The following is a 19,737-nucleotide window of genomic DNA, read 5'->3' on the forward strand; positions in this document are numbered from 1 at the left end:
ATCTTTATAAGGCAAATTTGGAATGAATGCAAAAAAAATACTGTACCAGTTTTTCTTAACCCTGAATAGCATCAGCATCAGTCTGGGGAATACATAGTTTCCATCTGAAGTGGGGAATCCTCACGTGTGGAGAGCTGATTTAAGTTACAGGTGGGTTTTTGACTTCGGAGATGGCCGGCACCTCCCCTCTGTATTGTTCAAGGGTCAACCATACTTTACGTTACATGAGCCCAGCCCCATACCTATTGAATGCCTGGGAGTGGAGATTCAGTTTGAGAAGAGCCCTTCCTGCCCACAAGAGGATTGTAATGTGCAGCCAGAACTGAGAACTACCATCTTATATAGCTGTACGCAAAGGCTGGGAACTGACAGAAGACACCTTCAGAAAGGCTTTGAAACAGTTGTGGCTGTCAGGCCACAGTTGGTTATCAAGACAAACAAGGAGCTTTAAAGATACATCTGCATTTTTGGAAGGGGGTGGCCAAAATAGAAGATGTTCCGTGGTGTGGCCCGTGGTGCCTCCATGAGACACCGCATCCTGGACCGGGTGGCAGGATGGGGCCAACTCGCAGTTCATTCTTGAGCAGTTGTTTCCAGGGTGGGTCCGTGACATTCGCTGCACCAGACTGCAAAACCGGGAATCAAAACAATATAGCAAGCTTTTCAGGTTTAATGTTAATGCTAAGTTTACTTAGTTTAAGTGGTCTTAAAAAACTTGGGGGGTTCTTTCTTTGGGGTTAATATTTTTTTATGCTTTCTGGTGTCATTAGTCGCCTAAAACCTGGCAGTTTATGACAGTCTTCCTTTTGAAGTTCGACTGATCCATGAAATCAGAAGTCTGGGCATTGCTACTGCACCGAGGTTTTCAGGATATCTGTGTCCTCCTCTTGACACCCGCTCTTGGGGAAGGCACTCAGACCCCATTGTTAGATTCCATTGTGAACATTTCATCTCTTAAAAATGTTTTTACTCTCCTCCTCTGCTTTCTGGTAATAGTTAGGAACATTGCCAGAGGAGGCTTCGGTTCCCCAGCAACCCATAAATCCTGTTGCTAAATCTCAGCATCGACAGATCACCAACACTGCAATGAATCCTGCAAAGCTGGGCGAAGAAGGAAAGCAGAGGACAGCACTCCTCTCTGAAGGACCAGCAGAAAGATGCCTCTCCAGGTATCACACAGGAAGGACAGGGCGGATTCCTGCCCATCACCTTGGGTGTGAAAGCCCTCAGTCAGAATTCTCTCACTGGTTGTTCTCATCCCAATTCTAAATCTTTGAGTATTCAGATTTTTGGGAAACCGGCCACTGTGAGGCATTCAGTGGCACCCTATTGATTAAGCTTTAAAATTAGTTTGTCACCAGACATAACTAGTTTTTTTTTTTTTCCCAAAACTTAGCTGGTCAAGAAGTAATTTGAACTATTATAGAATACACAAAGTTAATAATAATAAACTACTAGGCATTTACTTATTATCTAAACATACGCCTTAGACTTTACATACATTCTCACTTAATCCTCAGTACAATCCCAAGTGGAAGGTGGGCTTATTCTCACTTACAGATGAGGTTACTAGGGCTTGAGAGGTTATGTGATCTGGAAAAAACAGACAAAAAACACACAGAAGTGGTGGAGGTGGGATTTGAAACTAGTCTTGTTTATTTCAAAGCTTGTTTTCTTACCTACTGTGCTCTTCTTATTTCTCTTAGATTTCTTTGTATTCATTTTATAAAACCTATTAATATTTTTTTAAAAAGCCAAACAAAGGATCAGAGTTCGAGGTGTACGGGGACCTCATATCTTCTGTAGTTTGTGCTCCTTGGTTAGGGATTGGACCTGAAACAGGAAGGCGGCTGGGAAGAGCAGATCTGTGGCGTCACCACGTGCTCAAGCTTCCAGGCTTGCGTTCTGTCAGCACACAGTGGTTTTAGGAAATAGCCGCCCGTTGGTAAATCCAGTTGAGTGGAACTTCACCGTGGAATTGAGAGGGTAATTTAAAATCACTTGTTTTGGTGCTTTCTTTAGCCCTGTCATCTTTTATCAGGAACTGGTGGTAGAATGCCAGTAGCACACAGTAAGTACCCTCCTCCTAATTAGGTCTGGCCCTACGATAACTACTGTCCACAAATGTATAAAGATTTACATACTTTTTGTTAGGGGATATGTCTAAAGTTTGCTGAATAAGTGCTCTGCCAAATATATGCATTCATAACAAATCATTCATGTCATCTAAGTAAAGAATGAAGTAATAAATGCCCATATATCTATACCATGCATTTATAGCCTGCTTTATTAATAGATGTGACATGCACAACTGTAATCATTTCCGTGGAGTGAATTTGTTCTGTTACAGTTTCTGCTGTAAGGGTTTATGTTGCATACTAACATTCAGCCGGTAGGAAAGCTCGTGTTTGGAAACGGCCTGCGGTGTTCCACAGCTTGCACAAACGCACTCTCTTTCTTTACACACAGGTAGAGAGAGACCCTTTCCTCTCTTTAACTGAGTTCTTTTCAAATATTTTTTGTTATGAAACTCTTTTTTGTTTAGTTGTAAGTTGTTTTCCTTATAAATTATTTGTACATGGAAAATTCTGACCAAGCGAAACTTTATAATTACAACTGTAATTTTTGTACTAACCAGCGACAGAGAAAGTTAGAGTTGGCTATTAGCTAATGTCCCTCAGGGTCACAGGCAAGTACCAAACAATGCCGGAAATGGGCCTCAGGTAAGATGATTTATGGCAGCTGGTACTCAACATCAGGGTAGAGAAATGGGGGTGGGTAGACCTGTGCTGAACTTGAAAGAGCAGGTCCTGTCTAAAGGGGTCTGTTTAGCAGATCTATTCAGCAGCCAATTGTTACCATATGGGAATGTGAGCCAGTCCTACCAGATCTTCTGGTTCTGTACTGTAAGCCAGAAATCTGGATTATGACATAAAAATCTCCTGATTTTAGAAGATTGGGTAACTTTAAATCCTCCCTGCAGACCTAACAAAATAGCTTTGTAGACTGGATACAGCCTGTGGGCTTTGGCTCTTCAGGGTAGGGTGGATAGCCCTTTGGTGGCCAGGTAAAAAAAAAAAAGGAAGCACAGGATTTGAATAAGAGCATAATACAATTTTATAAGTTAGTTTAAATTGAAACAAGTGAAAACTTGATTTTTTTTGTGGTCCCCCCATACCTCACCTAAACTGAAAGCCCCACACTTGTGATGGTAACGATTTCTGCCCTTTACATTTGGTATGTGGTATCTGGAGGAGATGCTATTGAAGGGATTGTCCTGCCGGAGGAATAACAGATTCCAGGAAAAATGCGAAGAGTATGGGAAGGAAGCCTCTAGCAGAAGATGATAGAAGTGTAGGGGGGCAGGTGGGCCCAGTGGTGGAGAATGGAGGGTAAGTGCCACTGGGAAGTGAAGATCACTTACCCGGAAGCTAAGGGAGGAGTAATATTTATTTTTATCTTAAAGTTGATTTGAGGATAATAGGGAAGAGAGAGAACAAAGGAGTTGTTACGTAGGGAAAATTGTGACCCTGATAAATATTTAAAATAGTGCAGAATCTATGTGGGTTGGCAGAGCCCTATTATTTTGCCATTCTTAGTGTGTGCGTGTTAATTTGTGTTGTGGCTTCTACAAAGGGAGAATTGGAATGAAAAGGAAGGGAAAGTGTCTCTTTCAGAAAGGAGAATACGGAGGAAGGAAAAGAAGAAGGGGCCTGCAGAACAGCTGACACCAAACTGATCCAAAGAAGCTGGAAAATGTTTGCATTGTAGAAAATTGTCCAACACTCATCCCCCCCTCCCTAACCACCACATTGGGGACTGCTGTGCATCTCCTTCCCTACCTGCCCCAATGATCACATTGTCTGCAAGAGTATGCATGGCAGCCCCAACTCTCAAATGGCTCTGGACGCCAGCTTGTGGAGGCCTGGTGTGCACAGTGCCACTTGGAGCAGCCCCCACAGTCACTTTGTGTGCCCAGAGTGGCAGCATGTGGCATCTGTCCCACCAGGCCTCACTGCTTGGAGAACACTGCAAGCTGAGTTTCGGCGCCTCTCCCTGGCCCGGTGCCCCTGTGCAGGGCGCGACCTAACAACCTGCATTGTGACCCTGCGAGTGCTCCTGTCTTCTGTTTTGTCTGCTTTTCTGGGGAAGATCCTTCCATCGCTTACGTGTGATTTGTTGCACTCACACCCTCTCTGGAAAAGAAGACAGGTGATATCTTAGCAGATCTCTTATCGCTAGTTGAGTCTAGACTCCTAGCCCGAGAGGGGATTTTTAAAAGCATTTTTCTCTTAATCATCGCAAGTATAGCACATTGTTCCTGCAATTCAGCATTTTCTGAGAAAGAAACCTTTTGATTCATCAATGGGTTTTGTTGTAGGCCTTCAGATTGTCATGTCTGTGTGATCTGAACAACTCTTTCTCAGCTGGTGGAACTACATTTTTAACACTTTGGTTGCTTTCAGAATAAAAAATGCATTTTAAAAATGTGCCCCCACATTAGTTAACAGCAATTTGGGTCTTTGGTTTTTCTTATTACAGAAGCTGGTGTGTGGTAGTGAGCGAAGGGGTGCTTGTTTGCTCGCACTGTTGTTCCTGGGAAGAAGGAAAAGTCTTCAAATTCCACTGTTTTTTCTTCTAGGGACTCTAGTCCACAGATGGACATCCTGGAAGATAATGTCAGGAAGTGAAACTTGTAAATAATCTTTATGCTGGTTTGGGGCATTATGGATTAACCAATAGTACAAGAAGACGTCTTTAACCCTCTTATAAAGTACACTTTAAAAAGAGCTCACATAGAGATTAATCTGTTCTGGAAGTAATAATAGGAAACACTTGTGTGGTACTCACACGTGCCTGGCACTGTTGGGGGCACTTTACATGTATTAGCTCATTCACTCCTCACAGCAGCCCATTTTGTAGCAGAGACACCAACGCTCAGTTCCCTGTCAGGCTGCTCCCTTCCCCCACCCCACCCCCATCACCATGAGCAGCCAGGGAACTCAAGGCCACATAACTGAAAGTGGCAGAGTTGTGATTTGAACCAAAGCAGTCATGGCCTCATGATTTGGGCTTTTCGGGACTGATTTCTTGCTTCTTATACTCACTACAGGGATCACAGTTTGCTTCAGAAAGTTCATTTGCTTTCCACATCACCTCAGCTTCCACATTAAACTCAGGATGAGGGCTTGCTTTAAAAAAAATAAAGAAAATCATACTCCTTTCCTAATATTCCTCCCCAAACCAAATGAATAGATAAAATTGTCAGAGGAAAATTTCCATCTAGGAACAGAAAGCTAATGCATCTTTCTGGAATGATGAACTAACACACGGGACTGAAAATTCCAAGGGGTGCAGTTGGGGTCTTGTTGCTGTGACAACCTTCCCTCTTGGCACCAGAATCGTTTTAAAGAGCACAAAAATTATTTCACCTTCGCCTTTACAGCTTGTGGATTTGCTGAGCTGCTGAGAATATTTTTAAAATTGCTTTCCACAATTAATATAGGGCCATGGGGTGGGGGGAGGCAGGGATTTGGAGCTTCAGAGGACTGGAGCTCCGGTCCTGGCACTTTCTTCTGCTGTGACTTGGATTTTTCAAGACTTGGGTTGTATCCCTGTGAATGGTGGAGGTTGTAATAAAAGCAGCATGAATGGTTCAAGGAGGGTAAGGAACTATTCTATATGACTGTTTCATTAACAACAGTGGCCATGTGTGTCAGGCAGGCAGTGAGTGGACCAGCAAGTCCTGTGGGAATCTTGAAGTCATTTTCTGTGGGTGAGTGGTGAGGTGGGTGCCCTGGGAGGAGCTGGGGAAGGTTTGCACTGACCTGAACTTCTTTCCTTTCCTGTTCTCTCCTTACCTGTGTGATAGTGTGGACGATAGTGTGGGTGTTGACTCAGTTTCTGGCCCACACTCCTTTTCCTTGGTTTTTTCTTTCCCCCTCCTACTTTGGGCTCGCCTCCAGTTTGCCTACAAAGTGCTGTTTGTTGTAAGGGTGAAGCAGGCGATTCTCTGGGCAGCGACACTGTGGCTGCAGGCAGTTACTGTAGTTGAAAGCAAAAAGCCAAGCTGGAGTAGGAGGGGCACTGGCCCAGCCTGTTCCTTAGGATTTTGTGCATTGATTTTTGAAGGAAAGAAAAGGGGAATAAGATGACTTTTCAATGGAATTATTATTAAATGCCCTTCATAACAACAAAATTGGGTAGAGAGAAGGTTTTAAGAAATCACTGCTGATCACTTTGCAAATGCTTCTCTATCTCTCTTTTAAGTGAAAGCAAATGATTTTTGAGCACTTAACTAAGTCTGCAATGAATTCTAGTAGCATGGGGGAAAAAGGTAATAATAAGTAATAACAGCTACCTTTTGGGTGCATGTTAGGTGGTCTGCATTGGGCCAGACACTTGTGTTGTGACTTCATATCGATCATGAAGGTAGGCATCATTTTTTTTTGGTCCCATTTCAGAGATTAAAAAGTTGTGGCTCAATATGTTCAAATAACTTCGCAAGGGTTACAGTGCTAGTAACTGGGGAAACTAAACTTTGAACCTAGCTCTGTGTCTCACCCACAGTGCGAAAGATGTAAGATACACCCTGCTTTCACGGGAGAATAGCATGTAAACAACTTAGCATAATTCAGAACAGCGTGCAGTGTATGCTGTAATTCCTGCACAAGTTAAACTTTCTGGACATTTGCTCAAAAGAAGGAAAGATTGATTGTGACTGGGAAGACCAGAGAAGATTTTACAAAGAAAAATAACCTTAGCAAGCGAGGCCTTGAAGGATGAGAAAGGTGGTGGCAGTAGGGAACAGTGAGAGAGGCGAGGGAACATTAGGGTAGGAAAGTATGGAGACGTGAAAGGTTTGTAATGGGTTTGAGGAACTGTGCTGTGACAGAGTGAGGGATGTGGGAAGGAGCAGGGCAGGAAAGTAGTTTGGGACAGATTACAGAGGACCTTGCCTTTAAAGGTTATCCCACTGAGAGTTCCCAGGAAGGGAAATCCTTTGCTCTGATCTGACAGCAAATCTGGTGGCGGTCAAGCACGGAGTCAGGTCTCTAGTGGAGATTCCTCAGCCCAACTGCACTTTAGGGTTGCCTGGGGTAACCCTACACATTCTTAAATGTGTAGGGATTTCAATGCTGTGTATCTGGGGTGGGGTCTGAGACCCTGTGTTTACTAAGTCCTGCAGGTAATTCTGGGATAAAGGTAAAAGCTTTAGGGCCTTGGGGCAAAGGGTCTGGGCTGAGGCTAATTTGGGTTTATCATTGTGTGGGCGATTTTTAAACCATGGGAGGAGGCCAGTAATCAAGCCTTGGGGAAGTTGTATTTAGGTTTTTTGGTTTCCTTTTTAGTCTTTATAACTATTAATAATAATCTTAGAGCATTGCCCTTTTCACATAAATTTTCCCATTCATTAATCTACAATGGAGCATGGCTGTCATTTTTATGCCTTTGTGCTAAATTTCTTTTGTTGTTGTTGTTGTTTATTTAGAAGGAAATGGAATATGTAGGATTCCCTTGGTGACTTTTAGGAGTGGCATGAAATGATGGTCACTTGTACTTTCCTGGGGCCCAGCCTGAGTGTAGGCCATTTCTCGAGTTCTAAACCATCTACTGACATTATAAATATAATACGTTTTTCTTGGAAGACAAACAGTTCTACCAAGGGAGAAGCAATTTCTCAACATGAAAGAATTTAAAAATTATAATTTATGCTTAAAAAAATAATGTTAGTCCAAGTTTTAGCTCTTCCTTCTTCCTTCTCCACTGTTCTTCATCTTGCCGTGTGTTCGCAAACCATTCTCATGACCTTCTGCCTGTGTGGCATGTTTGTAGTGGGGCCAGATTATACACACACTATTGCCCTTTTCATCTGACCTCTGAATTCAGCCTGAGCCCCTTCATTTCTTTGGGGTTTGCTAACAAAGTGTTCTTGTTGAAGGAAGTATTATTTCCCATGGAGCTTTATTGATGATGTGGGGAATAATAGAGGATCTTACTTTTTGAAGTTGAGACTGAATGTCCTGAAAGTTTTAAACATATCCAGGGAAGCTGTTGCTTCCTTTACTTGATTTAGTCTTGATATTTCAGGTCTAGAAGTGGTTACTACCCAGTGGGCATCTCATCCCTCCCTAGAAATGAAAGGGAGCACAAAACTGAAACTGAATTTTCTGTTTTTTCCTCACCCCTGTTAATTGAGGTAAGTCAGTTGGCTGTCCCTCATTTGCCCTTTTCACACCTCCCAAATTAATGTTTTGTGCAAATTTGATTATAATAGTGTGAATAATTTCTAAGTTAACTTTTGAATACAGATTGAATACCGTTCTTTGTGATTCTTTTGTTCACATCCTAGTAGATATAGCCAGTATTTTTCTTTTGAGCCCACTAACTCCTGAGTGGCTCTTGTAGCCACATACATTTCAGTTGATTTAACTGTCCTGACTTTGTGGGAAACTATCAAATGCTTCACCAAGATCAAAGTGCATGGGGTTTCCCTGCTTTCCCTTTCCTTGCTGGTTCAGTTGTGTTGTATCCAGACAGTCCTGGAGCCCCGCAGTCCAGAGTTCTGGTCAAGTGAGGAAGCAGCCCTCCTTCGTCTTGGCTTTTCTAGTCTGCACATGTCTTTTCTTTTCTTTTCAATATTCATTTATTAAGCAGCATGTAGCAGGCTCTGCATCTCTGGCTCCCTGCAACCACTAGTTCCATTTTTGTTGTAAAAAGAGAAGCCTCTGAGTCACTCTGCTCCTTCTGCCATTTCCGAGGGCCTGTTCCCCAGGAACTGCTTTGCTGGAGAAAGCAAGCCCAATCCAGCTGTGCCATAATGGTAGTAAAGTGGGTTGGTTAAAAATGCACTTTTTGGCCAGCCAGGCTGCCCAAATTCAGATATTTTCTAGCAGCGTTACTTTGGGCAAATGACTTAGTATCTCTGTGTCTTTTTCTTGATCTGTAATGTGGAAGAAATGGTAATTTCTACCTTATGGGGTTGTCATCAGGAATAATTATATCAGTACACGTAAAGTGATTGGAATTTGCTTTCACTACATTTAGTTTAAAAATTGATGAATATGATTACCAGAATTGGTGGGATAATGACACTATAAGGTATAAAAATGTTAAATCACTATATTGTATACTTAAAAGTAATATAACCAACATAAGATTGTATACCAATTACACTTACAACGATAAATTTTAAAAATGAAAAATTGCCTTGGCTGGGTAGCTCAGTTGGTTAGAGACGTGTCCTAATACACCAAGGCTATGGGTTTGACCCTTGGTCAGGGCACGTACGAGAATCAGCTGGTGAATGCATACATAGGTGGGGCAACAAATAGATGTTTCTCTCTCCCTCTTTCTCCCCCACTCCCTTCTTCTCAAATCCATAAATTTTTTAAAATAATAAAAATCGATGAATAATCTTTCAAAAGTTTGTAATAATGTTTCTGAATTTTCCAGACACTTTGTTTTTTTTTTTTTCCCATGCTATTTCCCTTAGCCATTTTACTGCAGGCAAATGAAAAATCACAGTATCCAATTTTTTGCTACCTTAAATTATTCGTAAGTTGCTTTTCTTCATTAAGATTCTATTATAATAGATAATTGAGGATTGATATATTCAATTGACAGTGATGTGTGACTTACTCTCTATCAACTCATATTTTGCTACTTTCACATGTATAGTGTACAGATGTTTGTATATTTTTAAATCCCTTTTAAGAACTTTTTTTTTAGTAGTGAACATTATATTTATTTGACTTGTTAGGACCATTTCTTTCAATTCGTTGGATTTTTAAAACACTTTTTTAAATGACTGCCTAAAGAGAATATAAAAATATTTTTTAATAATGGAGCAGAAATATCCACTACAGAAGATGAATAGACGAAACATGCCTTCCAAAGAAAAATGTGTTATAGGACAGTGTTTAGTCTACACAACACACATCACGATCAGCGGCCAGTAAACAGCCCCAGGCTGATCCTTGCTCACAGCCTGTGCCAGGAACATTCTGTATACTCTTAACTTGTGCGCAGGTATTTGCATTTAGTCAGACTTTTGTGGTTTCTTGCTATTCTTTCATATTAGTGATCATTACATCCCAGTATATCAGTCAATGTGGCCCACTTTACATGTATAGTTGCATACTAACTAAAGAACAAGAGGAGATAAAGATTTTGTCCTTCACAGTTTGACCAGTGGATCTGTCTTATTTATTTTCTAAAATCACATGCAGCTGCAGCCCAAGAGCATATTTAACCTAATTTATATCAATTTATATTGCCAGGGCTTAAAATTAATTGGCTTGTTGCAGAATACATGTTTACAGTTTATACTTAACAGAAATTTGGCAAGGTGATAAAGTAACACGATGCAGTTGAAAGCATTACAAGTTGAATTTTGAAAGTGAGGTTCTTCTGAGTAGATGTGCAGCACAGAATAATACATCCACAGCCAAAATCCACCCACTCTTTTCTCTTTGATTAAAAGGAGGAAGAACAGACCTAGGGTGAGTTTTAGCTCCATTACTTACCTACTGCTTTGAAAAAAAATGACAGCATCTGTGAGTTCTGCTGCTGCTTCCAACACAGAGATAGCAGCTCCTCCCTGCAAAGGCAGTGCTGAGAATTCAGTGAGGCAGGGCACGTGTGGTTGCTATGTAAGTGTTACTGATTCTGTGCAGTGTGGGTGAGTTTGTATGCGTGTTTGGAAGTTGAGGAAACTGAGGCACCAAGCTGAGGAATGCACAAGCTCAGGCCTGGAGCCACCCTGGCCCTGTGTTTCTGTCTTGCAGCTGGGTCTTCCAAGTCCTGCTGTGCCCTTAAGTAGCGCTTTCCTTCCCAGCTTGCTCAAAACCAAGAAACTGTTCGCAGAAAGGAGCTGAAACCATCTTGCAGGCAGATTTTTATAAGATGTTTTTTACCCCTTGCAGCATTTTTCCCATGGAAAATGACAGTGGCTCCATGAAGATGGTTAATAACCCTCTGGGGGCAAATGCCAGTCAGACCAGCCAGCTGGCTCTTGGGACATCTTCCTTAAAAACCATGGCCCAGGTTCTGCGGAGGCGAGGAGGTGAATGTGAGTGTCAGAGACCTTCACAGAGAAGCCTGATGCATGTGCTGCCCTGGAAGTGAAGACAAAGACAGGGACACAGATGTGAAAGGCTGCTAGCAGAGAGCGGCCATCTCTTAGGTCACCAGAGGCCTTGTTGTTTTTCATTTTTGTTTGTAAAATCCCCCTATAATAATGATCAAGGATCCCCACACAGGGAAATCTTGTAGCATTTTTAACCACTAAAGGAAGGTCTAACATGAAGAGAGATAAGCAGCATTTCAGATACGAGTTTAACATCTCTTCTTCCATACTCATTAGTCCTCAAGAAAACTCTCTCTTGTCTCTTAGTTCGTAGCCTCTAAAATTGGTTTCACAAGGTTGCTGTCTTCATCCGTGGACTGTGGTACTGAGGGAATGGAGACTTTCAAAATGAACCTCCAATATTCTTCCAAAATTAATTTCATCTTTTGTGGTATCATTTGTGCTTACGTGGGAGCACATTTTTTCACTCTTACAAGGTGGTGAGTTTAACATGTTTTATTTTTCCACTCAGTAGTGCTAAGGAAGAAGCACTTCCCCATATACAGAAGGGACAGGAGAATAGAGAAGCCGTGGGAAGGTACAATATGATGCTTGGGCTCTGTGGTTGTGAGGATACATGTCAGGAACTGATGCAATCTTAGGAGTGATGTATTAGCCTAACTATGAACTTTGGAATTCACAGAGGTTAATTTAAATATGGTTATGGTTATTTTGCTTTTTCTTAAAGACTCTCATTTGTCTTCAGAGGTTTTTCTTCTAGGCTCTTGGAGTTATAATGAGTAACAGAAATAAAGGCACAAATACCAAGTTGCATTTTTAAAATTGATGGCATTTATTAAATGAGAGAGAAGTTTTGAGCTAAAAGCCTTCCTTCTTGTGGGAAAGAAATGGCAATGCTTTGGAAAGAAGCATTAAGTTTTTGATAAAGGAATGAAGAGTTGAAAGGCGCAGGGGTAAGCAAGGGAGTGTGAGGAATAAAGGTGGCAGCAAAGGCAGAGCTGGACCCTAAAAGGATGCTGAGAACCGTTAGGAAGCTTTTAGTAATAAGCCCTAGTTACACTGTGTACATCTAAAGGATGGCAGTGGGGATGGCAGTGCATCTTGGCACCGACCCCCAGCCCCTGCCATGGTGAGGACCCAGCCTTCATGAGAACTGCATATGCTCTACAGTTCCAGAGCCTGTGCTGCTTAGCTGATGGGGAAAGGGCAAGTGAGGTGCCATTTATCTGGAGAAACGACAAAAGCACACACTTTCTCCCTCACTCTCTCTGCAAATGTCTGAGGTCTCACCATTGCCAAGATTCTTAATCATCTTTTAATACGTCTTCCATTTCATGTCTTATCAGAAGGATAATAGCTGCATGCTCCTGACAGGTGAGTATAAATTAAGTGCTAAAGCAGAAGGAAATGGAAAACGAGAAACTTCAACAGGTTTAGTAAAAGTTGAGGCTATGTATGTCTTTTTTTTGCCTTTTTCTTTAAAAGGCCCAGTTAGAGAAAAATAATCCAAGAAACAAATATTAGTCAGCTGATTAGGTTCTAAATTGGACAGACTTTGTACCTTGGCACATGAGTAGCTATCCTAGAACCTTTTGAACTTTTGCCACAGAGTAATTCTGAAAAGGCTGACAGAGCCAGTGAGTAGATAATGAGAAAGAGCACAGTGTCCTTTGCTCAAGTAATCAAGCTCCATATTATTCATTTAGGTGGGTAAGGAATCTAGCTCCTAGAGAATGAGAGCATGTACTTTGCAGGATCATTTGAAGATGAACGAGTGGATCACAAATGGTCCGTCACTGGGCTTGACTTTCTCCCAGAATTCACTTGTTTTGAGAATTAGCACAGCGTGGAGGAAATGGCCCAGAATTCATACTTGGGAAAGACCTGTTATTCAGCTCCCCGTTTGAGCACCTTGTAGCTGAGACATTGGAACGATTTCAGAACAGGATTTTTTGCAGATCTATTGGGAAATGTTTGGAGTAAGAGGAGATTAAAATGAGATGCAATCTAGCACTGAGTAGGGGCTTTAAGTCCATCAGTTTCTTTCTACTTCAGTCACAGTTTAGCTTTTTAAATGTAGAATAATCTTCCTTTATATTGTTTTCCATGTTGAGTTTTGAGACATTACTAACTTATTTAAGCTATTCGCTTGATAAAAGGAGCTGTTTGTTAGAGACAGTCCTGTAAGTGCCCCGTAACCTGATGGATTTGTGTGCAAGGGCAGGCAGGGTACGGATGAAGCCCTCCACACCTGGAAGCCTGGAACCTGGGCACTGAACACAGACACAGGCTCCTACAGCTGGCACACTCTGCACATGGCAGATTCTTAAACCATCTGTTTACTGTTTTTTAAACACTACCGGGAAGTTCACCTAAGTCAGAGGTTAGCAAAATGAACATAAACCCAGAATTTTGGCACTGCTCAGTGATCCATGCACAGATAAATAACTAGTTTTCTGGAAGAATGCACTACACGATTGTCTTGTGTGTGGAAGTGTTAGAGGAGTGTGAGATGGAGGATCCCAGTACAGAGAGCTTAGGGACCCAGAATACTTTCCCCCCCTCCCAGTCCTGGCAGCTGTGTGCACGCACTTTTGAGACAGCCAGAGGCAAGACAAGCAGTTTCCTATCCTGAGGCTCTTAAGGCTGAGGGACTGCAGGCGATATGCTGGGATGTGGCTGTTAACTTTAAAATTTTGCATAAACCCAGCCTCACTCCCCTGCGAAAGCTCAATCTTGTCTTTACACCTTCCTCAGGGCGATTTTTTAGGGCGGGGGACTGGGGTGGGGGGGCGGGGGGGGGGGAGGAAAGGAGGAAAACGCAGGCAGACTGCACTCGGAACACCGGGAGGAAGCATGCTGTGGATGGACTAGGTACATGTGGGGAGGGGAGACCTCGGCTGGGCTGGAAACGGAAGGGCTGCGCGCGCTGGGCGGCCGCCGGCAGGGGGAGGCCGGGGCCCTGGGGATCTAGCTCGTGGGTCGCCGCTGTGGCGGGTCCAAGTGCCTGGTGCCCACCATGGCTAGGAGGGCAGCGGTGACGCAACCCGCAGCCCCCTCGGCCTCCCTGCGCGCCTGTGTGCGCCCCTCCCTCCACCCTGCCAACACGCTCGCTCTTTCTCTCCCCTGTGTTTTCAAACAGGAAGTGCACGGCTGTCTGTAACGTGCTGCCGGGTCCCAGGATGGAGGAGTGAAGTCTCCGCGTTGCGGCGGGTTCCAGCCTGCGGAGCCCACCGGAAGCCGAGTCCCGGGAGAGCGCCCTGAGGGAGCAGGGTGGCCGCCTGGTCCAGGTGCGTGGGGCCGGGTCGGGAGCCCCTGGGGCAGGGCGCTGGGCTGTCACTGGCCGCGCCCGCAGAGTGCCGCCAAGCCAGATCTCCAGCTCCACGCTGCAGCCAGACTTCGTACATTTTCTTGGTTGCGCCCCATGTACTTACTGCTTTCTTCCCCAAGGGTCTCTGCCAAACTCTGGCGCCGCGCCGCTGGGGTGCTGACCCCGGGCAGGATCTCTCCCGGCGTGCTAGGCAGGAGCTTTCCAGGCTGGGCTGCCTGTGTCCAGGAGTCCCCGGCCGCCCTCTCCTGCTGCTGCTGCTGCTGCTGCTGCTGCTGCTGCCTGAAGCAGTGGCTCTTTGTTCTTAACACGCTGGCCTGGGTTTATCTACATGAATGTTCTAGGAGGCTTGGGTGTTAGAATGGTACCTGCGAATGTGAGGTGGGGTCCTAGGCAGGGGAAGAGGATGAGCGGTAGGTGAAGTGTTAAGGTGGAAAGGAGAGCAAGAGTCTTGGTGTCCTGGCTCAGAAAACCCACTTCTTCAGCCTATGAAACAGAGGAGTCTGCTCTTTGCTTTTTATTTCGGGAGAGCCAGGGCATTGGGGACTGAAGGAATTAGTGATGCAGACACACACCGGAAAGGTAGGGACCAAGAATGAGGGACAGCTAGTTCTGAGCTGTTTAGTCTGGTGTCTGGCTTGTTAATTTGAGTTGTGGTTTCTTAGCCAGGCTGCCTTGCTGAGACAGAGAGGGTACTTTAAAGATCTTTATTCATTACATTCCATTTTTCATCAGAGTAGAATTCAGAATGACTTTTTTCTTAATTCACTAGGTGATTATAATTTCACGTCCTTATCTTGCTTCATCTCATAGGTAGAAAACAAAATGCTAGAGCAAAAGGTTGGTTTTATGCACAGACTTTTTGCTGCTTCATTTCCCTGGCAAGTCCTATCTCTACAAAGTCAGACTGACTTCTCCCCCAGTGAAAGCCCAGCTTGTTTCTCCACTCGTATTTATCTACCTGTTAAAACTCTGGAGAGACACTAGGGAAGGTAGATTGGCTAAGAAAAATTCATTTGATGAGAAAGAAGATTGTCATCAGACCTCAAATTAAATGTTTGAACAATGTTGAAGCAAGTAGCACCTTCTTACTCTTTTGTGGTGGAAAGGATGTGAACAAATGACAGAAGGAAAGTGAGATTCTACAAAGAAAGGTCTCTTTCTGTAGCAGGGAGGGAAGTGAATAATGACAGTACTGCATGCATTTGGTGCCTTCAGATTATTGGGCTGCCAAGCTTCTTCAGGAAGCAGGGTTAGCTATAATATTTAAATTCATGATGTCAGATGCTTGACTGTACTGTTCTAACTTAAAAGTTTTATAATAAAATATGTTTACTACATAATTAATATTTGCTTTGAAAGGAAAATCTTTTGTAGTCAGGCAGCCTGGTAAATTTGTACTGTTCCTTCCCTCTTTCTTCCCTGTAAGCAGTGTGGCAATAATTTGAATGATAAGATCCCATTATTCCAATAGTCCTTCAGAACTCTTACCTCTTTTTAAATGCAGCAGCTTTGAGCATTTGTGATAATATCAATAATTGATGATTTGTTAGCAGTAAGTAGCCAAGATGCACTACAAGAACTCAGCAATTAATTTCCTCTCTTTCTAGAAACATAGATGTGAGCCTCTAAAATTTCAGTTTAATTGTAAACTGGTTGTGCTTATGCCTCTTCTTTTACCAAATACATCGTGAGGTAAAAGTGAAAACAAGTCATTAAGAGAAACTCTTGAAAGACCTGAACAGCCATAGTATTTTGCTTCTGTCTTATACACAGGTATACACCTGCCCCTGTGGTTCATTAATTTATTTGATGACTTTCTTCAGCATGTGCCACTCTGCTTTTAGATAAATAGAACAGCCTTTGTGGCCCTCCCAACCTGTTCTCTGTTTAAGAACAGGATTCACACCTACTCTAGCAGAATTTAACAATAACTAAATAATAACCTAGGAATAATAGTAACTAGTCTATAGATTACCATTTTGTATTTATAGAGCACATTTTCTATAGTCATTTGTATTGTGCTACTTCTTAAAACAGTCTGGTGAAATAGGATTTATTTACTTCATTTTATGGAGAGAGGAAACTGAGGTTGAGGAAATGTGACTTATTCATGGTCATATTAGTACATGGAGATGTTGGGACTTGAACAAAAGTCTGATTTTTTTTTCCTGGCTTCCACAATTCTAATGGCATGTTTTAACTTACAGATATCTTATCCAGGATTTAGTGAACATATCTCTTAGAAGGGTCAGGTTAGCATATTTCAACTTTTTGTAATTAAAAAAACAACACTTCTAGTTTATCTGTAGGACAGTGTACATCCCAGAAGAGGGATTAAAAAATTAGCAAATGATGACTATGACGCTCCCTACATCTGCCTACCATACCTATATACTATACCACCACCCATAGATTCCCAGCTCCTCCACCCTAGTTCAGAATAAATAACCCACTGAAAAGCCGATATTACAGAAAGACAGAGGCAAACCCTTGTACACTTAGAATTATACATTAAATACTTTTGTAATATTCCTCAAATGAAAAGTTTATCTTTTCTTTGCAGTGCTTAAAGTTGAGGCTTTCTTTACCTAGGGGTTAATGTGGTATTGAGAGGAATATAAATTAAAACTTGGGGTACATTTTCACTGGACTAGAAAGTGCTATATAAAATATTTTCTTCAACAATTGTGTATCTGTAGTGATCTGTAACTTCACCCCTATAAAATTATTTTAAGGCATCAGGAGAAGGAAGAGAAAGTAGGGATGAAGAGAGATACGTTTAGTTAACCTTTTTTTTTAAGTGAGGGATGAGACGACATGCACTGCCATGGCTGTGTGTTTTGAATGGTTGCAGTAGCTTGCGAACTAAGGATGAAAGGGTAGGTAGCTTTGATGTTAAATGCCAAGGAAAAGTTTATGGCCAAGAGAGGACTAGGAGTAGAGATAACTGTGTTGGGATTTTTATTTTTTCAAATCCCCTCTTTTTTCTTTGTTTCTATTATAAAATAGGAGTTATCTTCAGTTAGAAATTATAAACTATAAAGCAGTGGTTTTCAGCCATTACAAAAATTAGGAAGCTTTTATTTACTGCTCAGATTTTTACTTGTTTAGAGTTTTCTTATTTCTGATGATTGCTAATATTTAAGGTCAAAGTAACTAGTTAATATCACCCAGCTGAATGTATATTATAAGTAATGATCACAGCATGTCCTGGACTCATTAAATAAGAGCACATATATGTGTGAGATGCATTTGGTCTACAGACCTCTGCCAGGACCCTGAAGTCCTCAGGTGGAAGTCGGGACCACAGTCAAACAGCTGCTCCAGGCCGAAAATACCAACCTGGTCCTGTAAAACGTGCAGTGTGCTACCCATCAGGTTATAAAGATTCCCAGGTGGAAACTTGCCTCTTTGTTGTACATTAAGTACAGGATGTGTAAAGCCTGGTTTCTGGGTTGTTTTTCATGGTTAGCTTGGAGGTCTCATAGTCACTCAGTCATAGGAACTGCATTTCCTCTAAGAGCGTGTTCCCCGCAGTACCTTCAGAGTAGCTCCTCCTTGTGTGTGTGGAGTTAGGACTCTGACACCATTTGCAGAAACATCACTGTCCCAGTTACTGCCACCAGCAGCTTTATTGATTTCCCAGAAGCTAAAATAGGCTTCCCAGCCATATCCTTTTCAATTTTCAATAAATATATGGAAGGAGAGAGATTTTTATTTCTGTTCTATAGTGGAAAAAACTGACATGTAGGTTCATGTTGAATCAGTCTCTGTTTTCCGTGCCTGTTGCTCTCAGGGCTTGGGTATTCTGTATAAGAAGGGGTAGGCAGGACACCAAAATCTGTTAGGGTTGGTAGATGATGTTCTTTTTTTTTAGTTAAAAAAAATGACTTCCTACCTATTGAACACCTTGTGTACGCTAAACAATTTACATGAATTACCTCTGATCCTTTTAGTATTGCTCAGGGTAGGGAATATCCCCATTTTATAGATGATGAAACTAAGGCAGGCAGTGATTATAACTTTGTTTTGGGGTCTTCTTTTTAAAAACAGTTTTAAATTTTATGTTGTAATTTTTAATTACAGGCGACATACAATATTTTATCAGTTTCTGGTGTGCACTGTAGTGATTAGATATTTGTATACCTTAGAAAACGATCACCCCAAGAAGGAGATTGCAACTTACCCAAGTCACACGGACTTGGATCTGAGTTTGTCGGTCCCCATATGGAAGCATCACATCTGCGTCTTTCTCTGTCCTTAAGCTCAACTGTAAAGAGAAATGTTAACATTGTGTTTAGTCTTACCTACCTTTTCAGCAAAGGTTCTGTTAAAATTATAGAGAACATGCAGACTTTAGGAATTGAGACATAGACTCAACAACCTCTTACAAATATTTTTGGCTTCTGTGCAGTATGAATTTGCTTTATTCTTAAGGAGCCTAGGTATGTTAAATCTATTGGTGAGATTTCTTGAGGCAATATTGTCCAAAGCAGTATTGCTGGATCTTAGAAAATAAGCATACTAATTTGACTAGGAACTGTGCCTATTGTGGTCAGGTTTATGCCTCCATGTGACTACTACATGGTGATTCCTTTTTTTTATTAAGTTTTCTGATTTCATCCAATTTGATAGATATTAATTGTACCTCCTAGTTTAATTTTGCCTCTTTTTGATTTCAGGTAAAGTTGAGCATCTCTTCATTTACTTAATTTAATTTTCCTTTTCTGTGAATTGGGTGTCCTCCCTTTCTCCTGTAAGAAGCTCCTTAAAAGAGTTCTTGTAGAGTTATTTGTATATTCTAGAAATTAATCTCTTGTTACCTGTAGATATTGTAGCTGTTTCTCCTGGTATGTCACTTGCCTGGCAACTTTGCCTATGGTACATTTCATTAACTAACTAACAGCAAAACAACACATCTTTAATTTTAATGTAGTCGAACCCACAAATTTTTAGTATTGTTGTCTGTGCATTTTGAGTTATTTAAGAAATTGTTTTTTCTATTCTGGATTTATAATATAGTCTCTTTGCACTTCATTAGCTTTATAAGTTTACTCTTATTTGGGTTTTTTAAATTATCTGGAATTGGAGATAGGATTTTTATTTTTAAAAAACTGGCCATATTGGAATCCAGTTTCCCTATCACTACTTTCCAAACAATCCGTTCTCCACAGACTTTTTGGTGCACCTCTGGTGCATAAATGCACCTTCAGACAGATCTCTTTGTGAGCTCTCCAGTCTGTTCACATGGCATATTTGTGTGTTCCTTGGTCATTGATATACTTTTAAATTACTGTGGTTTTGCAATATGCTT

General features: G+C 41.9%; 1 protein-coding gene across 6 annotated transcripts in view; it reads left to right on the top strand.

The window, feature by feature from the left end:
• LRRC8D (leucine rich repeat containing 8 VRAC subunit D) overlaps nucleotides 1-19,737 on the top strand; it is a 110,856-nt gene that overhangs the window by 7,240 nt on the left and 83,879 nt on the right. For 4 of the 6 annotated variants that reach the window (XM_036026391.1, XM_028514037.2, XM_028514036.2 and 1 more), the window contains one exon: nucleotides 14,235-14,382. The exons of 1 other annotated variant lie outside the window; for it this stretch is intronic. The gene's annotated coding sequence lies outside the window, so the exon portion shown is untranslated. Of the gene's footprint in view, nucleotides 1-13,943; nucleotides 13,967-14,234; nucleotides 14,383-19,737 lie in introns of those variants that run through there. One more of the 6 variants, XM_036026390.1, reaches the window with a different exon arrangement.

Source organism: Phyllostomus discolor, chromosome 5 (genome assembly GCF_004126475.2).
Source record: "Phyllostomus discolor isolate MPI-MPIP mPhyDis1 chromosome 5, mPhyDis1.pri.v3, whole genome shotgun sequence".
Taxonomy (NCBI): domain Eukaryota; kingdom Metazoa; phylum Chordata; class Mammalia; order Chiroptera; family Phyllostomidae; genus Phyllostomus; species Phyllostomus discolor.